The sequence below is a fragment of the Quercus lobata genome, chromosome 4 (assembly GCF_001633185.2).
Source record: "Quercus lobata isolate SW786 chromosome 4, ValleyOak3.0 Primary Assembly, whole genome shotgun sequence".
NCBI lineage: Eukaryota > Viridiplantae > Streptophyta > Magnoliopsida > Fagales > Fagaceae > Quercus > Quercus lobata.
In genome coordinates this window covers 57,530,339-57,552,825 of record NC_044907.1, presented here as the reverse complement: position 1 = coordinate 57,552,825, position 22,487 = coordinate 57,530,339, and the positions used below count along the sequence as shown (strand labels likewise).

Sequence of the window (22,487 nt, the reverse complement as noted above, 5' to 3'; positions counted from 1 at the left end):
TGCCGCAAAGAGGTTTTTTAATTTTTTGAATATTTTTGCTATTTTTTTCGGAATTTTCTTGCCCGGGTCGAGTGTGAATGGAATTCGGGACTAAAATTCTTTTGCTCTCTCTCTCAACCTATCTCATCCCGGTTTGTATAGAAATTGCGTCAGAATGATGTTTTTCAGTTTTTTGAATTTTTTAACTATTTTTTTTTAAAAAGAAGCCTGGCTTAGTTAGGAATGGAATTCGGGACTAAATTTCTTTTTCCTCTTTCTCGGCCTCTCTCAACCCGTTTTGGATAGAAATAATCCCGGAATTAAGTTTTTTAATTTTTTGAATTTTTTTGATATTTTTTTCGGAATTTTCTTAGTCGGGTCGATTATGGACGGAATTGGGGAATAAAATTTTTTTCTCGCTTTCTCGGCCTATCTCATCCCGTTTTGGTTAAAAATAAGGCCAAAAAGAGGTTTTTTTTATTTTTTGAATTTTTTTTGCTCTTTTTTTGGGAATTTTATTGCCCGAGTCGACTACGAACAGAATTCGGGAATAAAATTTTTTTTTGCCTTTCTCGGCCAATCACATCCCGTTTTGCCTAAAAATAATGCCGCAAAGAGGTTTTTTAATTTTTTGAATATTTTTGCTTTTTTTTTCGAAATTTTCTTGCCTGGGTCGAGTGTGAATTTAATTCGGGACTAAAATTTTTTTGCTCTCTTTCTCAACCTATCTCATCCCGGTTTGTATAGAAATTGCGTCAGAATGATGTTTTTCAGTTTTTTGAATTTTTTAGCTATTTTATTTTTAAAAAGAAGCCCGGCTTAGGTAGGAACGGAATTCGGGACTAAATTTCTTTTTTCTCTTTCCCGGCCTCTCTCAACCCGTTTTGGATAGAAATAATGCCGGAATAAAGTTTTTTAATTTTTTGAATTTTCTTGCTATTTATTTTGGAATTTCCTAGCTCGGGTTGGGTAGGAATAAAATTCGGGACTAAAATTTTTTTTCTCTCTTTCTAGGCCTATCTCATCCCTTTTTGGCTAAAAATAATGCCAGAAAGAGGTTTTTTAATTTTTTGAATTTTCTTGCTATTTTTTTAGGAATTTTCTTGCCCGAGTCGAGTATGAACGGAATTCGAGACTTAAATTTTTTTCGCACTTTCTCGGCCTATCTCATCCCATTTTGGCTAAAAATAATACCACAAAGAGGTTTTTTTATTTTTTGAATTTTTTTGCTATTTTTTTCGAAATTTTCTTGCCCGGGTCCATTATGAACGGAATTCGGGAATAAATTTTTTTTCTCACTTTCTCGGCCTATCTCATCCCGTTTTGGTTAAAAATAATGCCGGAAAGAGGTTTTTTTATTTTTTGAATTTTTTTTGCTCTTTTTTTTGGAATTTTCTTGCTAGGGTCGAGTATGAACGAAATTCGGGACTAAAATATTTTTCTCTCTTTCTCGGCCTATCTCATCCCGTTTTGGCTAAAAATAATGCCAGAAAGAGTTTTTTTAAATTTTTCTCTATTTTTTTCTGAATTTTCTTGCCCGGGTCGAGTATGAATGGAATTCGAGACTAAAATTTTTTTTTCTCTCTCTCTGCCTATCTCATCCCGATTTGTATAGAAATTGCGTCGGAATGATGTTTTACAATATTTTGAATTTTTTAGCTAATTTTTATGGAAATGGAAGCCCGGCTCGGGTAGAAACGGAATTCGGGACTAAAACTTTTTTCTCTCTTTCTGGGCCTATCTCATCCCGTTTTGGTGATAAATAATGCCAGAATTAAGTTTTTTAGTTTTTTGAATTTTTTTCCTATTTTATTTTTTTTTTTAATTTTCAAGCTTGGGTTTGGTAGGAACAGAATTCGGGAATAAAATTTTTTTCTGCCTTTCTCGGCCAATCACATCCCGTTTTGCCTAAAAATAATGCCGCAAAGAGGTTTTTTAATTTTTAAATATTTTTCCTATTTTTTTCGGAATTTTCTTGCTCGGGTCAAGTGTGAATGGAATTCGGGACTAAAATTTTTTTGCTCTCTTTCTCAACCTATCTCATCCCGGTTTGTATAGAAATTGCGTCAGAATGATGTTTTTCAGTTTTTTGAATTTTTTAGCTATTTTTTTTTAAAAAGAAGCCCGGCGTAGGTAGGAACGGAATTCGGGACTAAATTTCTTTTTTCTCTTTCTCGGCCTCCCTCAACCCGTTTTGGATAGAAATAATGCCGGAATAAATTTTTTTAATTTTTTTAATTTTCTTGCTATTTATTTTGGAATTTTCTAGCTCGGGTTGGGTAGGAACAAAATTCAGGACTAAAATTTTTTTCTCCCTTTCTGGGCCTATCTCGTCCCTTTTTGGCTAAAACTAATGCCGGAAAGTGATTTTTTCATTTTTTGAATTTTTTTGCTATTTTTTTAGGAATTTTCTTGCCCGGGTCGAGTATGAACGGAATTCGGGACTAAAATTTTTTTCGCACTTCCTCGTTCTATCTCATCTCATTTTGGCTAAAAATAATACCACAAAGAGGTTTTTTAATTTTTTGAATTTTTTTGCTATTTTTTTCGGAATTTTCTTGCCCGGGTTGATTATGAACGGAAATCGGGAATAAAATTTTTTTCTCGCTTTCTCGGCCTATCTCATCTCGTTTTGGTTAAAAATAATGCCGGAAAGAGGTTTTTTTTTTTTTAATTTTTTGAATTTTTTTTGCTATTTTTTTGGGAATTTTATTGCCCGAGTCGACTATGAACAGTATTCGGGACTAAAATTGTTTTTTCTCTTTCTCAGCCAATCTCATCCCGTTTTGCAAAAAATAATGCCGGAAAAAGGTTTTTTAATTTTTTGAATTTTTTTGCTATTTTTTTGGAATTTTCTGGCTAGGGTCTAGAATGAACGAAATTCGGGACTAAAATATTTTTCTCTCTTTCTCAGCCTATTTCATCCCGTTTTGGCTAAAAATAATGACAGAAGGTTGTTTTTTAATTTTTTTTCTATTTTTTTCGGAATTTTCTTGCCCGGGTCGAGAATGAATGGAATTCGAGACTAAATTTTTTTTCTCTCTTTCTCAGCCTATCTCATCCCGATTTGTATAGAAATTTCGTCGAAATGATGTTTTACAATTTTTTGAATTTTTTAGCTAATTTTTATGGAAATGGAAGCCCGGCTCGGGTAGAAACGGAATTCGGGACTAAAATTTTTTTCTCTCTTTCTGGGCCTATCTCATCCCGTTTTGGTGATAAATAATGCCAGAATTAAGTTTTTTAGTTTTTTGAATTTTTTTCCTTTTTTTTTTTTTTTTAATTTTCTAGCTTGGGTTGGGTAGGAATAGAATTCGGGAATAAAATTTTTTTTGCCTTTCTTGGCCAATCACATCCCGTTTTGCCTAAAAATAATGCCGCAAAGAGGTTTTTTAATTTTATGAATATTTTTGCTATTTTTTTCGGAATTTTCTTGCCCGGGTCGAGTGTGAATGAAATTCGGGACTAAAATTCTTTTGCTCTCTCTCTCAACCTATCTCATCCCGGTTTGTATAGAAATTGCGTCAGAATGATGTTTTTGAGTTTTTTAAATTTTTTAACTATTTTTTTTTTTTTAAAAAAGAAGCCTGGCTTAGGTAGGAATGGAATTCAGGACTAAATTTCTTTTTCCTCTTTCTCGGCCTCTCTCAACCCGTTTTGGATAGACATAATGCCGGAATTAAGTTTTTTAATTTTTTGAATTTTTTTGATATTTTTTTCGGAATTTTCTTAGTCGGGTCGATTATGGACGGAATTGGGGAATAAAATTTTTTTCTCGCTTTCTCGGCCTATCTCATCCCGTTTTGGTTAAAAATAATGCCGGAAAGAGGTTTTTTTATTTTTTGAATTTTTTTTGCTCTTTTTTTGGGAATTTTATTGCCCGAGTCGACTACGAACAGAATTCGGGAATAAAATTTTTTTCTGCCTTTCTCGGCCAATCACATCCCGTTTTGCCTAAAAATAATGCCGCAAAGAGGTTTTTTAATTTTTTGAATATTTTTGCTTTTTTTTTCGGAATTTTCTTGCCTGGGTCGAGTGTGAATGGAATTCGGGACTAAAATTTTTTTGCTCTATTTCTCAACCTATCTCATACCAGTTTGTATAGAAATTGCGTCAGAATGATGTTTTTCAGTTTTTTGAATTTTTTAGCTATTTTTTTTTAAAAAGAAGCCCGGCTTAGGTAGGAACGGAATTCGGGACTAAATTTCTTTTTTCTCTTTCTCGGCCTCTCTCAACCCGTTTTGGATAGAAATAATGCCGGAATAAAGTTTTTTAATTTTTTTAATTTTCTTGCTATTTATTTTGGAATTTTCTAGCTCGGGTTGGGTAGGAACAAAATTCGGGACTAAAATTTTTTTCTCTCTTTCTAGGCCTATCTCATCCCTTTTTGGCTAAAAATAATGCCGGAAAGAGGTTTTCTAATTTTTTGAATTGTTTTGCTTTTTTTTTAGGAATTTTCTTGCCCAAGTCGAGTATGAACGGAATTCGGGACTAAAATTTTTTTCGCACTTTCTCGGCCTATCTCATCCCATTTTGGCTAAAAATAATACCACAAAGAGGTTTTTTTATTTTTTGAATTTTTTTGCTATTTTTTTCGAAATTTTCTTGCCCGGGTAGATTATGAACGGAATTCGGGAATAAAATTTTTTTCTCGCTTTCTCGGCCTATCTCATCCCCGTTTTGGTTAAAAATAATGCCGAAAAGAGGTTTTTTTATTTTTTGAATTTTTTTGCTATTTTTTTGGAATTTTCTTGCTAGGGTCGAGTATGAACGAAATTCGGGACTAAAATATTTTTCTCTCTTTCTCGGCCTATCTCATCCCGTTTTGGCTAAAAATAATGCCAGAAAGAGGTTTTTTAAATTTTTCTCTATTTTTTTCGGAATTTTCTTGCCCGGGTCGAGTATGAATGGAATTCGAGACGAAAATTTTTTTTTTTCTCTTTCTCCGCCTATCTCATCCCGATTTGTATAGAAATTGCGTCGGAATGATGTTTTACAATTGTTTGAATTTTTTAGCTAATTTTTATGGAAATGGAAGCCCGGCTCGGGTAGAAACGGAATTCGGGACTAAAATTTTTTTCTCTCTTTCTGGGCCTATCTCATCCCGTTTTGGTGATAAATAATGCCAGAATTAAGTTTTTTAGTTTTTTGAATTTTCTTTCCTATTTTATTTATTTTTTTTAATTTTCTAGCTTGGGTTGGGTAGGAACAGAATTCAGGAATAAAATTTTTTTCTCGCTTTCTCGGCCTATCTCATTCCGTTTTGGTTAAAAATAATGCCGGAAAGAGGTTTTTTTATTTTTTGAATTTTTTTGCTATTTTTTTGGGAATTTTCTTGCCCGAGTCGACTATGAACGGAATTCGGGACTAAAATTTTTTTTTTCTCTTTCTCGGCCTATCCCATCCCATTTTGCCAAAAAATAATGCCAGAAAGAGGTTTTTTGACTTTTTGAATTTTTTTGCTATTTTTTTCGAAATTTTCTTGCCAGGGTCGAGTATGAACAGAATTCGGGACTAAATTATTTTTCTCTCTTTCTCGGGCTATCTCATCCCGTTTTGGCTAAAAATAATGCCAGAAAGAGGTTTTTTTATTTTTTTCTATTTTTTTCGAAATTTTCTTACCTGGGTCGAGTAAGAATGGAATTTGAGTCTAAAATATTTTTCTCTCTTTCTCAGTCTGTCTCATCCCAATTTGTATAGAAATAGCGTCAGAATGATGTTTTACAATTTTTTGAATTTTTTAGCTAACTTTTATGGAAATGGAAGCTCGGTTCGGGTAGGATCGGAATTCGGGACTAAATTTTTTTTCTCTCTTTCTTGGCCTATCTCATCTCGTTTTGGCGATAAATAAAGCTAGAATTAAGTTTTTTAGTTTTTTGAATTTTTTTGCTATTTTTTTTTTTTAATTTTCTAGCTTGGGTTGGGTAGGAACAGAATTTGGGACTAAAATTTTTTTTTTCTGTCTTTCTCAGCCTATCACATCACGTTTTGCCTAAAAATATTGCAACAAAGAGTTTTTTTAATTTTTTGAATTTTTTTGCTATTTTTTTCAGAATTTTCTTGCTCGGGTAGAGAGAGAACGGAATTCGGGACTAAAATTTTTTTTCTCTCTTTCTCAACCTATCTCATCCCGGTTTGTATAGAAATTGCGTCAGAATGATGTTTTTCAGTTTTTTGAATTTTTTAGCTATTTTTTTTTTGAAATGGAAGCCCGGCTCAACTAGGAAAGGAATTCGGGACTAAATTTTTTTTTTTTTCTTTCTCGGCCTCTCTCAACCCGTTTTGGATAGAAATAATGCCGGAATAAAGTTTGCCGGAAAGAGGTTTTTAATTTTTTGATTTTTATTTCTATTTTTTTTGGTATTTTCTTGCCTGGATCGAGTAGGAACAGAATTCTGGGCTATTTTTTTTTTTTTTTCTTTCTCGGCCTATCTAATCCTGTTTTGGCTAAAAATAATGCTGGAAAGGGGTTTTTTAATTTTTTGAATTTTTTTGCTTTTTTTTCGGAATTTTCTTGCTCGGGTTGAGAATGAATGGAATTCGGGACTAAATTTTTTTTTCGCTCTTTCTCGGCCTATCTCATCCCATTTTGGCTAAAAGTAATGCCGGAAAGAGGTTTTTTAGTTTTTTGAATTTTTTTGCTATTTTTTTCACAATTTTCTTCCCAGGGCCGAGTATGAACGGAATTCGGGACTAAAATTTTTCTCTCTTTCTAGGCCTATCTCATCCCGTCTTGGCTAAAAATATTTCCGGAAAGAGGGTTTTTAATTTTTTGATTTTTTTGCTATTTTTTTCGCAATTTTCTTCTCGGGGACGAGTATGAACGGAATTCGAGACTAAAATTTTTTTCTCTTTCCCGGCCTATCTCATCCCGTTTTGGCTAGAAATAATGCCGGAAAGGGGCTTTTTAATTTTTTGAATTTTATTGCTATTTTTTTCGCAATTTTCTTCCCCGGGACGAGTATGAACGGAATTCGAGACTAAAATTTTTTTCTCTTTCCCGGCCTATCTCATCCCGTTTTGGCTAGAAATAATGCCGGAAAGGGGTTTTTTAATTTTTTGAACTTTTTTGCTATTGTTTTCGGAATTTTCTTGCCCGAGTCGAGAATGAATGGAATTCGGGTCTAAAATTTTTTTTCCTCTTTCTCGGTCTATCTCATCCCGTTTTCCCTAGAAATAACGCCGGAATGAGGTTTTTTCATTTTTTGAATTTTTTTGCTATTTTTTTTTCGGAATTTTCTTGCCGGGGTCGACTTTGAACGGAATTCGGGACTAAAATTTTTTTCGCTCTTTCTCGGCATATCTCATCCCGTTTTGGCTAAAAAGAATGCCTGAAAGAGGTTTCTCAATTTTTTGAATTTTTTTGCTATTTTATTTGGAATTTTCTAGCTCGGGTTGGGTTGGAACAGAATTCGGGACTAAAATTTTTTTCTGTCTTTCTCGGCCTATCTCATCTCGTTTTGGCTAAAAATAATGCCGGAATAAGGTTTTTAAAATTTTTGAATTTTTTTGCAATTTTTTTCGGAATTTTCTTGCCCGGGTGGAGTATGAACGGAACTCAGGACTAAAATTTTTTTCTTTCTTTCTCAGCCACTCTTAACCCATTTTTGGATAGAAATAATGCCGGAATTAACTTTCTTAATTTTATGAATTTTTTTGCTATTTTCTTTTGGAATTTTCTAGCTTGGGTTGGGTGGGAACAGAATTCGGGCCTATCTCATCCCATTTGGCTATAAATAATGCCGGAGAGAGGTTTTTTAATTTTTTGAATTTTATTGCAATTTTTTTATCAATTTTCTTCCTCGGGACGAGTATGAATGGAATTCGGGGCTAAAATTTTTCTCTCTCTTTCTAGGCCTATCTCATTCCGTCTTGGCTAAAAATATTGCCGGAAAAAGGGTTTTTAATTTTTTGAATTTTTTTTCTATTTTATTTCGCAATTTTCTTCCCCGGGCCGAGTATGAACGAAATTTGGGGCTAAAACTTTTTTTTTCTCTTTTTCGGCCTATCTCATCCCGTTTTTGCTAAAAATAATACCGGAAAGAGGTTTTTTAATTTTTTGATTTTTATTTCTATTTTTTTTTGGTATTTTCTTGCCCGGATCGAGTAGGAACAGAATTCTGGGCTAAAATATTTTTTTTTTTCCTTTCTCGGCCTATCGAATCCTGTTTTGGCTAAAAATAATGCTGGAAAGGGTTTTTTTAATTTTTTGAATTTTTTTGCTATTTTTTTCGGAATTTTCTTGCTCCGGTCGAGAATGAATGGAATTCGGGACTAAAATTTTTCTTCCTCTTTCTCGGCCTATCTCATTCCGTTTTCCCTAGAAATAATGCCGGAATGAGGTTTTTAATTTTTTGAATTTTTTTGCTTTTTTTTTTTGTAATTTTCTTGCCGGGGTCATGTATGAACGGAATTCGGGACTAAAATTTTTTTCGCTCTTTCTCGGCCTATCTCATCCCGTTTTGGCAAAAAAATATGCCGGAAAGAGGGTTTTTAATTTTTTGAATTTTTTTGCTATTTTATTTCTCAATTTTCTTCCTCGGGCCGAGTATGAATGAAATTCGGGACTAAAACTTTCTTTTTCTCTTTTTCGACCTATCTCATCCCGTTTTTGCTAAAAATAATGCCGGAATAAGGTTTTTTAATTTTTTGAATTTTTTTGCTTTTTTTTTTCGGAATTTTCTTGCTCGGGTCGAGTATGAACGGAACTCTGGACTAAATTTTTTTTCGCTCTTTCTCAGCAACTCTCAACCCATTTTTGGATAGAAATAACGTCGGAATTAACTTTGTTAATTTTTTTAATTTTTTTGCTATTTTTTTTTTTTAGAATTTTCTAGCTTGGGTTGGGTAGGAACAGAATTCGGGACTAAAAGTTTTTTCTCTCTTTCTAGGCCTATCTCATCCCGTTTGGCTAAAAATAATGCCGGAGAGAGGTTTTTTCATTTTTTGAATTTTTTTTGCTATTTTTTTTGCAATTTTCTTCCTGGGGACGAGTGTGAATGGAATTCGGGACTAAAATTTTTTTCTCTCTTTTTTGGCCAATCTCATCCCGTTTTGGCTAAAAATAATGCCGGAAAGAGGTTTTTTAATTTTTTGATTTTTTTTTCTATTTTTTTTGGAATTTTCTTTCCCGGATCGAGTATGAATGGAATTCGGGACTAAATTTTTTTTTTCTCTTTCTCGGCCTATCTCATCCTGTTTTGGCTAAAAATAATGCCGGGAAGGGGCTTTTTAATTTTTTGAATTTTTTTGCTATTTTTTTCGGAACTTTCTTGCCCGGGTCGAGTATGAACGAAATTCGGGACTAAAATTTTTTTCTCACTTTCTCGGCCACTCTCAAACAGTTTCGGATAGAAATAATGCCGGAATTAACTTTTTTAATTTTTGAATTTTTTTGCTATTTGTTTTGGAATTTTCGAGCACGGGTTGGGTAGGAACAGAATTTTGGGCTAAAATTTATTTTTTTTTTCTCTTTCTCAGCCTATCTAATCCTGTTTTGCCTAAAAATAATGCTGGAAAGGGGTTTTTTAATTTTTTGAATTTTTTTTCTATTTTTTCGGAATTTTCTTGCTCGGGTCCAGAATTAATGGAATTCGGGACTAAAATTTTGTTTCCTCTTTCTCGGCCTATCTCATTCCGTTTTCCCTAGAACATAATGCCGGAATGAGGTTTTTTAATTTTTTGAATTTTTTTGCTTTTTTTTTTTTCTCGAAATTTTCTTGCCGGGGGTCGAGTATGAACGGAATTCGGGACTAAAATTTTTTTCGCTCTTTCTCGGCCTATCTCATCCCGTTTGGCTAAAAATAATGCCAGAGAGAGGTTTTTTAATTTTTTGAATTTTTTTGCTATTTTATTTCGCAATTTTCTTCCCCGGGCCTAGTATGAACGAAATTCGGGACTAAAACTTTTTTTTTCTCTTTTTCGGCCTATCTCATCCCGTTTTTGCTAAAAATAATGCCGGAAAGAGGTTTTTTAATTTTTTGATTTTTATTTCTATTTTTTTTGGTATTTTCTTGCCCGGATCGACTATGAACAGAATTCGGGTCAAAATTTTTTCTTTCTCTTTTTTGGCCTATCTCATCCCGTTTTGGCTAAAAATAATGCCAGATAGAGGTTTTTTTATTTTTTGAATTTTTTTGCTATTTTTTCCGCAATTTTCTTCCCGGGGACAAGTATGAAATAAATTCGGGACTAAAATTTTTCACTCTTTCCCGACCTATCTCATCCCGTTTTGGCTAAAAATAATGCCGGAAAGGGGTTTTTTAATTTTTTGAATTTTTTTGCTATTTTTTTTGGAATTTTCTTGCTCGAGTCGAGAATGAATGGAATTCGGGGCTAAAATTTTTTTTCCTCTTTCTCGGTCTATCTCATTCCGTTTTCCCTAGAAATAATGCCGGAATTAGGTTTTTTAATTTTTTGAATTTTTTTGCTATTTTTTTCGGAATTTTCTTGCCGGGGGTCGAGTATGAACGGAATTCGGGACTTAAATTTTTTTTGCTCTTTCTTGGCATATCTCATCCCGTTTTGGCTAAAAATAATGCCAGAAAGAGGTTTTTCAATTTTTTGAATTTTTTTGCTACTTTTTTGGGAATTTTTTACCTCGGGTTGGGTGGGAACAAAATTCGGGACTAAAATTTTTTTCTGTCTTTCTCAGCCTATCTCATCCCGTTTTGGCTAAAAATAATGCCGGAATAAGGTTTTTTAATTTTTTGAATTTTTTTGCTATTTTTTTCGGAATTTTCTTGCCTGGGTCGAGTATGAACGGAACTCTGGACTAAAATTTTTTTCTCTCTTTCTCAGCCACTCTCAACCCATTTTTGGATAGAAATAATGCCAGAATTAACTTTTTTAATTTTTTGAAATTTTTTGCTTTTTTTTTTTGGAATTTTCTAGCTTGGGTTGGGTAGGAACAGAATTCGGGACTAAATGTTTTTTCTCTCTTTCTAGGCCTATCTCATCCCGTTTGGCTAAAAATAATTCCAGAGAGAGGTTTTTTAATTTTTTGAATTTTTTTGCTATTTCTTTCGCAATTTTCTTCCTGGAGACGAGTATGAATGGAATTCGGGACTAAATTTTTTTTTCTCTTTTTCGGCCCATCTCATCCCGTTTTGGCTAAAAATAATGCCGGAAAGGGGTTTTTCAATTTTTTGATTTTTTTTTTCTATTTTTTTTGGAGTTTTCTTTCCCGGATTGAGTATGAACGGAATTCGGGACTAAATTTTTTTTTTCTCTTTGTCGGTCTATCTCATCCCGTTTTGGCTAAAAATAATGCCGAAAAGGGGTTTTTTAATTTTTTGAATTTTTTTGCTATTTTTTTCGGAACTTTCTTGCCCGGGTCGAGTATGAACGAAATTCGGGACTAAAATTTTTTTCTCACTTTCTCAGCCACTCTCAAACCGTTTCAGATAGAAATAATGCTGGAATTAACTTTTTTAATTTTTGAATTTTTTTGTTATTTGTTTTGGAACTTTCTAGCACGGGTTGGGTAGGAACAGAATTATGGGCTAAATTTTTTTTTTTTCTCTTTCTCGGCCTATCTAATCCTGTTTTGGCTAAAAATAATGCTGGAAAGGGGTTTTTTAATTTTTTGAATTTTTTTGCTATTTTTTTGGAATTTTCTTGCTCGGGTCGAGAATGAATGGAATTCGGGACTAAAATTTTGTTTCCTCTTTCTCATTCCGTTTTCCCAAGAAAATAATGCCAGAATGAGATTTTTGAATTTTTTTGCTTGTTTTTTTTCGGAATTTTCTTGTCGGGGGTCGAGTATGAACGGAATTCGGGACTAAAATTTTTTTTCTCGCTTTCTTGGCCTATCTCATCCTCTTTGGCTAAAAATAATACCGGAGAGAGGTTTCTTAATTTTTTGAATTTTTTTGCTATTTTTTTTGGAATTTTCTTGCCGGGGTCGAGTATGAACGGAATTCGGGACTAGAATTTTTTTCGCTCTTTCTTGACCTTTCTCATCCCGTTTTGGCTAAAAATAATGCCGGAAAGAGGTTTTTTAATTTTTTGAATTCTTTTGCTATTTTTTTCGCAATTTTCTTCTCAGGGTCGAGTATGAATAGAATTCGGGAATAAAATTTTTCTCTCTCTTTCTAGGCCTATCTCATCCCGTCTTGGCTAAAAATATTGCCGGAAAGAGGGTTTTTAATTTTTTGAATTTTTTTGCTATTTTATTTCGTAATTTTCTTCCCTGGGCCTAGTATGAACGAAATTCAGGACTAAAACTTTTTTTTTTCCCTTTTTCGGCCTATCTCATCCCATTTTTGCTAAAAATAATGCAGGAAAGAGGTTTTTTTAATTTTTTGATTTTTATTTCTATTTTTTTTTGGTATTTTCTTACCCGGATCGAGTATGAACAGAATTCGGGTTTAAAATTTTTTTTTTCTCTTTTTTGGCCTATCTCATCCCGTTTTGGCTAAAAATAATGCCAGAGAGAGGTTTTTTTATTTTTTGAATTTTTTTGCTATTTTTTTTGCAATTTTCTTCCTGGGGACGAGTATGAATGAAATTCGGGACTAAAATTTTTCTCTCTTTCCCGGCCTATCTCATCCCGTTTTGGCTAAAAATAATGCCGGAAAGGGGTTTTTTAATTTTTTGAAAATTTTTGCTATTTTTTTCGGAATTTTCTTGCCCAAGTCGAGAATGAATGGAATTCGGGACTAAAATTTTTTTGCCTCTTTCTCGGTCTATCTCATTCCGTTTTCCCTAGAAATATTGCCGGAATTAGGTTTTTTAATTTTTTGAATTTTTTTGCTATTTTTTTCGGAATTTTCTTGCCGAGGTCGAGTATGAACGGAATTCGGGACTAAAATTTTTTTCGCTCTTTCTCGGCATATCTCATCCCGTTTTGGCTAAAAATAATGCCGGAAAGAGGTTTTTCAATTATTTGAATTTTTTTGCTCTTTTTTTTGGAATTTTCTAGCTCGGGTTGGGTGGGAACAGAATTCGGGACTAAAATTTTTTTCTGTCTTTCTCGGCCTATCTCATCCCGTTTTAGCTAAAAATAATGCCGGAATAAGGTTTTTTAATTTTTTGAATTTTTTTGCTATTTTTTTCGGAATTTTCTTGCTCGGGTCGAGTTTGAACGGAACTCTGGACTAAAATTTTTTTCTCTCTTTCTCAGCCACTCTCAACCCATTTTTGGATAGAAATAATGCCGGAATTAACTTTTTTTTTTTGAATTTTTTTGCTTTTTATTTTTGGAATTTTCTAGCTTGGGTTGGGTAGGAACAGAATTCGGGACTAAAAGTTTTTTCTCTCTTTCTAAGCCTATCCCATCCCGTTTGGCTAAAAATAATGCCGGAGAGAGGTTTTTTAATTTTTTGAATTTTTTTGCTATTTCTTTAGCAATTTTCTTCCTGAAGACGAGTATGAATGGAATTCGGGACTAAAATTTTTTTCTCTCTTTTTCGGCCTATCTCATTCCATTTTAGCTAAAAATAATGTCGGAAAGAGGTTTTTTGATTTGTTTTTCTATTTTTTTTGGAGTTTTCTTTCCCGGATCGAGTATGAACGGAATTCGGGACTAAATTTTTTTTTTCTCTTTCTCGGCCTATCTCATCCCGTTTTGGCTAAATATAATGCCGGAAAGGGGTTTTTTAATTTTTTGAATTTTTTTGCTATTTTTTTCGGAACTTTCTTTCCCGGGTCGAGTATGAACGGAATTCGGGACTAAAATTTTTTTCTCACTTTCTCGGCCACTCTCAAAACTGTTTCGGATAGAAATAATGCCGGAATTAACTTTTTTAATTTTTTGAATTTTTTTGCTATTTTTTTTGGAATTTTCTAGCACGGGTTGGGTAGGAACAGAATTCTAGGCTAATTTTTTTTTTTTTTTTCTCTTTCTCGGCCTATCTAATCCTGTTTTGGCTAAAAATAATGCTGGAAATGGGGTTTTTAATTTTTTGATTTTTTTTGCTATTTTTTTCGGAATTTTCTTGCTCGGGTCGAGAATGAATGGAATTCGGGACTAAAATTTTTTTTCCTCTTTCTCGGCCTATCTCATTCCGTTTTCCCTAGAAATAATGCCGGAATGAGGTTTTTTAATTTTTTGAATTTTTTTGCTATTTTTTTCGAAATTTTCTTGCTGGGGTCGAGTATGAACGGAATTCGGGACTAAAATTTTTTTCGCTCTTTCTCGGCCTATCTCATCCCATTTTGGCTAAAAATAATACCGGAAAGAGGTTTTTTAATTTTTTGTATTTTTTTGCTATTTTTTTCGCAATTTTCTTCCGAGGGCCGAGTATGAACGGAATTCGGACTAAATTTTTTTTCTCTCTTTCTCGACTTATCTCATTGTCTTGGCTAAAAATATTGCCGGAAAGAGGGTTTTTAATTTTTTGAATTTTTTTGCTATTTTTTTTTCGCAATTTTCTTCCCTGGGCCGAGTATGAACGAAATTCGGGACTAAAACTTTTTTTTTTCTTTTTCGTTCTATCTCATCCCATTTTTGCTAAAAATAATGCCAGGAAGAGGTTTTTTAATTTTTTGATTTTGATTTCTATTTTTTTTGGTATTTTCTTGCCCGGATCGAGTATGGACGGAATTCGGGTCTAAAATTTTTTTTTCTTCTTTTTCGGCCTATCTCATCCCGTTTTGGCTAAAAATAATGCCGGAGAGAGGTTTTTTTATTTTTTGAATTTTTTTGCTATTTTTTTCGCAAGTCTCTTCCCAGGGACGTGTATGAACGGAATTCGGGACTATAATTTTTTTTCTCTCTTTTTCGGCCTATCTCAACCCGTTTTGGCTAACAATAATGCCGGAAAGAGGTTTTTTAATTTTTTGATTTTTTTTTTCTATTTTTTTTTTTTGAATTTTCTTTCCCGAATCGAGTATGAACGAAATTCGGGACTAAAATTTTTTTTTCTCTTTATTGGCCTATCTCATTCTGTTTTGGCTAAAAATAATGCCGGAAAAGGCTTTTTTAATTTTCTGAATTTATTTTGCTATTTTTTCCGAAAATTTCTTGCCCTGGTCGAGTATGATCGGAATTCGGGACTAAATTTTTTTTTTCTCTTTCTCGACCTATCTCATCCCGTTTTGGCTAAAAATAATACCGAAAAGGGCTTTTTTAATTTTCTGAATTTTTTTGCTATTTTTTTCGAAACTTTCTTGCCCGGGTTGAGTATGTTTACAAGTGCTCTCTCTCTCTCTCTCTCTCTCTCTCCTTTTTTAGGCTGTGTGTCAATCCAAGTGACAATTTATGTGTTAATAAATTTATATTTTATTTTTGCCGGTAGCACCGTCAGTATTTTCCATTCATCACTTAACGGCAAAAGAAGCTTCTTCAAACAAAATTCAAGGAATAAATGGTTGAACTTAGGAACAAAATGCTTCTTATGTCCAACAACTTTTCAGAGTTAGAATTGCAAGAAACTCACTTAAATGCTTATGGGATGATCAAGGGAATAAAATGGAGGATCCAGAACAGATTAAAGGTTGGCTGTTGATTTCTACAAAAATTTACTTGGTACAATCACAATGCAGTTTGAAGAAGAGAAACCAAGCATGGTATCTCACTTGTTCACAGTTAAGAATTCTATTGCAATGGTAGAGTCACTTCAAAGGGTGTTTATTGATGAGGAGATTTGAAATTCAATATTCTCTCACACTGGTAACAAGACTCCTGGTCTAGATAGATTTTCTATTGGGTTTTTTCCATAGAGCATGGTTAGTAGTTCAGAATGAAGTGGTGGCAGCAGTTAAATCTTTCTTCGCCAATGAATTTTAATTTAACTAGCACTTCCCGTATTATATGGTTAATTTCAAGTCTATCTCACGTTGCAATGTAGTGTAAAAAAGAATAACTAGAATCCTAGCATATCGACTGAACCCATGCTTAGACAAATTGATTATTACTAACAAAACAACGTTTATCCCTAGCTGTGAGGTACTCAGGCGTTCCTTTAATCTAAGGGAAATTAAAGGTCCAGTATTACAAGCCTCTATTGGACAGATTTCAACACATCAATCATTTCCCTGTAGATTGCAGCTAATGTCCTTAGTTATGGACCATATTTAAGTTTACTAAACAAGCATTTTGATTCTCCCAAAGAAAGTAATCAATAGGATGGAACAAAATTCTAATTGTTGAAAGGGAGCAATTGATAATTGTTGGAGCTAAAATATCTTGGAAATCTGTGTGTTCCTAAATGTGAAGGAGAATTAAATCTAAAAAGAGTAGAGGATTTGATTAAGGCAGCTATTATGAAACATATTTGGAACCTATTTATCCAAGCTAGTTCCATATCAGTGGCATGGATTAAAAGTGATTTTATTGAATGGGAGAAGTCTTCAGGTTGTGATATTTCCCCAGAGCAACATTGGGTTTAGTGAAAGCTGCTCAAATTCAGGAAAGAGGCTGGAGCCTTGCTAAAATTTGAAATTGGGGATGGATTCAGCATCTATTTATGGGTTAGATTGGTGGAACCTAGATGGTGTTTTATACACTAAATATGGCAACAAGAAACTAATAATTCTGCCAACATTAAAGCATATGTATCAACCATTTTTAAGGAGAAAACAATGGTGATGATGCTAAAAAGATATGAGGATCTAGTTGCTAAATGAAGTAATTAAGCTACCTATGGTAAGTCGCATCAAAAAAAAAAAAAAAAAAAGCTACCTATGGTAAGAATTGGTAGTAGGGATAGACCCATTTCAATGCTCTCTAAATCAAGTCGATTTCCTAGTACAGAGTAACAGAGACCAAAAAAACAAAAAATCCATAAGGTTCAGATTGCCTGAAGTGAATTGGTGTAGGCTTATATGGTTTTCTTTAGCAATATCCAAGGCATCCCTTTATTCTTTGTCGAGCTGGGAGGAAGAGGCTTATTAGAAGGGACATTTTAGCTTTGTAGTGAGGGTTTCAAGGTGAACTAATGCTATGTTTGGAAGTTTGGAAGGAGATGGGAGTAGAGTAGAGAAGAGTAGAGGGAAGAAGAATAGTGAAGAGGAGAGTAAAGGGGAATAGTTATCCTCCACCTTGTTTGAATGTTTTTAAAATTAAGCAAAGGGGAAAATAATTAGCCCTTCCTCTAATTTAGATGTTTTAAAAATAAAGACGGGAATGAGAGGAGATGATCAAATATATTTAAATAGACAAATTTCCCCCTACTTAAAGATGAACTTGCAACACTGGTCTATGATTAATTTGTTAGATTAAATAATTATATGCCTTAGCACAGTTTTATTATTACTATTTTTTTTTCATTGCTGCTTCTTACCGACCAAAAAAGGTTCCAGTTGATTAATTGTAGAATATATATTTCTAAAAAAAAGAAAAGCTGTAGAATATATATATATTATATAAAGGGTATGAACGTCACCAAGAGTGATCAACTTCATGGGTTGGCTATTTCCTATTCAGTCTGTCACTCATGACAATCCTTTCTAGAGATTTCGTCATTTTTATATATCATAACTCAACGTTGAATTTGTTGGCCAAGTGGCTAAAAGAAAGATATAACTCATTCTACCATTGCTACATAGTCTACATTGCACATTATGTATATATATATATATATATATATGAATCATTCATATGTTTGAATGATTACAATTCCTGTGGATGTTTTTATTGTGTAAACAAGACCAAATTTATCTGCAAAACACAATGTAGCCCTCAAATAGAACATGGAAAAACAAAAGAGCATGAAATCCAAAATACAAAGAAAAAAAAATCCCATGAACATTTACCACAATCTTGGTTTGTTTCCCAGTTTCTCTATCTTTTCCATAAAGCTCAACCAATTTGTCATAGTTTGGAATTGGTTTGTTCTTAAACTCTATTGCTTTTAGGTTTAGCCTGTTAAAAAAGGGCAACAAAATAAGAATTGTCAAAAGTATGAATCCACAACCAAAGTTCTGGTGTACTAATATTACTAGTAAGTTTAAGTGTAGAATTTCTATTGTCATTAACAAACCATGAGTCAATAAGGCAGCAAATTTGTGCATTACATATTTACAAAAAATTTTGAATTAAGCAAATATCACAAAGTCATACATCATGGCTCCCTATGTTTTGTTGAGCAGATGCAAGAAGATCATTGCAACCATTCTAACATCCAAGACATCCCAGAAGTTCAATCATCAAAACCACAAAGAAGTTGGAAGTTACAAATGACAGCACTACACGGTTCTTAAGGGAGTATCAATTGAAATTATTTAGGAGCAAAGGTTAAAAAAACAAAAAAGAAACGGGGATGGCATATCAGAGTTAATTTGGTAGTACACAACATTGGGACTCCACGAGATTCCAAGTTCAACTATTTCCTATGAATCCAAACTTAATGTGTACACCTTAATCATGGATTTATGATAATCAAACCAAATCCTCACAACCTTGTAGTCATTACTCTGGGAATCATAAGCAAATCCGAGTGTAGCACAATGATGGGGTTTCAAATCAATACAAGAAGGTAACCAAGAGGACAAAAAAAAGGAACCAAATCGTGCTTATTGCCTAGCAAAATTTAAGAAAACAAAGGGGGGCAAAATTGATTCATATCAAGCGCAGAGATGGGTTAAGTGGTTCAGTTTAATAGGTCCAATATTATGCATAAATAGATTTCAATAGTTAAAATCTATTTGACTAACATGAGGCGTAAAATTTAAAAAATATATGTATATATATATATATATTAATTTGATATTTTATGTCACATTTTCCCACCAATCGAAAGGCTCAGATTTATCAAAAACAATTTTAAAAAAATTATTGCCATTTGATGACCTGCCAGAGCATTCCCCTCTAACAAACTCTGCCAGGACACTCACTCCTACGCCCTCAATGCCATACCCTCAAATACAAAATTCTATTTCCTGATTCATTACAACGGGCAGAGAGAAAATCCTCTCTAGCCTCTCTCATTTCTCTCCCTTTTCCTCCATGACAAACCCAGAGAGAAAAACCCAAAAATCCCACCAAAACACAGGGAAAAAAAAAAAAAACCAGAAAAATTCAAAATAGTGCAGAAATTCAGTTATAAGGGAAGACAGAACAAAGAACTTCAATAAGTTTCTTCTATCCCTATCTCATTCTTTTTCCCCACTTTTGTTTTTGTTTAGATTCCAATTTTCTCTACATTTTCTTTGCAGCCAAACATCAACCGGAGCAATCACAAAAGGCTAAATCACAAAAAGGGAAGCAACAACACAGCAAGCAGGATAGAGAAAAATATCAACCAAAAATCACAAAAAACGAAAGGTAAATCCGAAAACCTCTGTTTCATATGTGTGTATACACTCTCTAATACATGCTCACAAAGCCTCACAAACACAAAGCACATGAGCACAAAAATCTCAGTACCTTACCCTCGGTCATACCTGTGTTGTTCACGCGCTCACGCGCCACCACATGTGATCTCACGCGTCACCGCGGCCACGGTCCTTGGCAGATCCGTGAAGGCTTTAACAACCTACACAACACCGATTCATGTTCCACGCGCCGTTTGGGGCTCTCCTAGGTGGTAGATCGAGAAGTTGAGTTCTAGGTTTTAGAGAGAGAGATCGGATAAAAATGAAGGGTTAGGCTCGGGTTTAGAGAGAGAAAGGATGAGAGGTTGGGAACCACCATCGTGGTGGTGGCGGCTGGGCTTCACGACGGAGCTAGGAGGCTGTGCCTCGTTTAGATCGAAGAGAGGGTGAGACCGATCCAGAGCGAGCTAGGTTATAGGTTTCGGTTTTAGAGAGAAGTTGAGACTGAGATGTGAAACCACCGCCGTTGTTGGCGGTGATGAGTTTGAGAGGCTTCGGCCATGGTGGTCTGAGACAGAGAGACGGTTCAGATCCGAGGAGTAGAGAGAGATTTCGAGGTTGAGAGACTTGGTTCGGAGATGGAGAAGACCACCGAAGTGGTGGTGCTGGTGATCGGAGTGACGAGTTCGGGTACTGGGCCATGGAGGCTCGGGTGTGAGAGAGAGTGAAGGCTCTGGAAGTTCAAGATCCAGAGGTAAACGGTAGGTTAGGGAAAGATTTTTGAAGCGGGTCGGCCAGACCCGTTTAGCTGGGTCCGAACCGGTTCCCTAAGTAAGATTTGGGCCAGATGAGGGCCCTAGGCCCAATCCGAGGATGATATGGGTTCAGATCTCTGAACTTCTCTCAATTCACTAGTTCAAGCCCATCAGCTTTTAGAGCCTAGCCCAGGTCCACCTTTAGAATTAACCCATCTCACTTTTTAGTAAGTTTTAGCCCAAATATTAATAAAAAGGGTGTATGGCTAGCTTTTTCAAAATAATTCAATATGCCATCATATTTGCCATGTCCGCATTATGTCATGGAACTATGTCATATTTGCATATTGGTCCATAACTTAGTTATATTTGCATTTTTTTCAACAAACTTGTCATATATTTATATTTACCTAAAACTTTCTCAAAATCATATTTTGACCCATATTTTTCCTCAAAATTGCCAAAATGGCATTTTTCCCCAAATCTTTCTAAAATTGCAAGAAATCCTTCCTACTTTTCAAAATCCTTTTGTGCGATGTCTAATGCCTTGTATGTGCGATGCTTTTAATATGTTTATGCCCATACCCTCGTATGTGGTTGATATAATGCTTTTATTTGCTTTGCTTCACTACTTCCTTTGTTTGATGCTTGTTTGTTTGCATGTGATGGACGAAGCACACATCAGGCTTTAGAGAAGCAAATGAAAAGATATAGATCTATAGACCCTAAGGGTTTAGCCACTCCAAGAGGTACACTTTTTCCTTAAACTCTCTTTTAGAACCTTGTCTAGCTACTTTCCTAGATTAGGTTTTCATTTCTTGCACTATGCTTTGGGCCATACCTTTTGGGTGTGGATAAGTCTACATTTTTGTATCTTGCTTTGGGCCACACCTTTTAGGTGTGGACATGTCTACATTCCTAATCTGCATGATGAAAATATATTGTGCATACAATATGTTTCAAAGGTTTCTCATGCACTTCGGATGACGAACATCCGTGATTAGGTGTCAACCCCTCCCAAACCATGGATGCATCTTGTCCTTGGAGTATGGGTATGCATTCAAGGCTTATAAGGTAGATACATACTCAAGCTTTATAGGGTGTATTATCTACCACGTGTAATTGCCCCTATTCATGACAGTTAGTGACATGTAGGTTCGTTGTGTATACAACACACACCACGTGTTCAATACTTAGATGCAACTCGACAGAATTCAAATCTACTTCAAATCCAGAAATTTCGTATATCTAATGTGCACAATTTCTCGTTGAATTTACGAAATTATGTATATTCAACGTATCTGCATAATTCAAATTTTCTGCAAATCCAGAAAATCTGTATATCTAATATACATAATTTCCCGATAAATTTATGCAATTCTGTATAATCAACGTATTTACAGAATTCCAATTTTCAACAAATCCAGACACCTAATTTACAAAATTTCCCGCTGAATTTAAGCAATTTAGGACATTCAAATTTTTAGCAAATCTAGAAAATCTGTACATCTATTGTACACAATTTCCCCTTAAATTTACGAAATTCTAGATATTCAATTTCTTTGCAAATACAAACATTTCATACATATAATGTACATAATTTCCCGTTGAATTTACGCATTTCAGGATATTCAATTTCTCTACAAATCTGGACATTTCGTACATTTAATGTACACAATTTCCCATTGAATTTACACAGTTCTGGATATCCAATTTCTCTGCAAAGAAAGACATTCCATACATATATAATGTACACAATTTGACACTGAATTTACGAAATTCTGGATATTCAATTTCATCGCCAAACCAGAAATTCCGTAAATGATATGTACACAATTTCTCGTAGAATTTACGTAGTTTTGAATATTCAATTTCTTTGCAAATCTGGACATTCCGTACATTTAATGTACACAATTTCCCATTGAATTTACACAGTTCTGGATATTCAAGTTCTCTGCAAATACAGACATTCCGTACATATATAATGTACACAATTTCCCACTGAATTTATGAAATTTTGGATATTCAATTTCTCCCCAAAACTAGACATACTGTACATATAATGTACACAATTTTCTGTTAAATTTACACAGTTCTGGATATTCAATTTCAATTCAAATCCGGACATTCCGTACATTTAATGTACATAATTTCCTGCTGAATTTACGCAATTCTGGATATTCAATTTATCTGCAAATCCAGTCATTTCGTACGTATAATGTACATAATTTCCCGTTGAATTTACATAGTTTTGGATATTTAATTTCACTGCAAATGCAGACATTTCGTACAAATATAATGTACACAATTTCACGCTGAATTTAGGAAATTTTGGATCGTCAATTTCTCCGCAAAACTGACATTCCGTACAAATAATGTACACAATTTCCCGTTGAAATTACGTAGTTCTGGATATTCAATTTCTCTACAAATCCAGACAATTCGTACATTTAATGTACACAATCTCCCTCTTAATTTACATAGTTCTGGATATTCAATTTATCAACGAATCCAGACATTTCATACATATAATTTACATAATTTCCCGTTGAA

The 22,487-nt window shown here is 34.0% G+C and overlaps 2 long non-coding RNA genes across 4 annotated transcripts; one reads left to right on the top strand and one right to left on the bottom strand.

The window, feature by feature from the left end:
* Positions 1 to 17,533: 17,533 nt before the first annotated feature.
* On the bottom strand, positions 17,534 to 20,127 carry LOC115987227. Of its 3 annotated transcripts, none has more exons than XR_004091016.1 (2): positions 19,292 to 20,127; positions 17,534 to 17,788 (listed from the first exon to the last, which is right to left on the bottom strand). It is a non-coding gene; the product is annotated as an uncharacterized LOC115987227 (long non-coding RNA). The 3 variants fall into 3 exon arrangements; XR_004091015.1 differs by having other exon boundaries at positions 19,297 to 20,126; XR_004091014.1 differs by having other exon boundaries at positions 19,309 to 20,125.
* LOC115987228 lies at positions 17,795 to 21,816 on the top strand. The gene is made up of 3 exons (XR_004091017.1): positions 17,795 to 19,189; positions 20,620 to 20,683; positions 21,561 to 21,816. It is a non-coding gene; the product is annotated as an uncharacterized LOC115987228 (long non-coding RNA).
* The last annotated feature ends 671 nt before the right edge of the window (positions 21,817 to 22,487 follow it).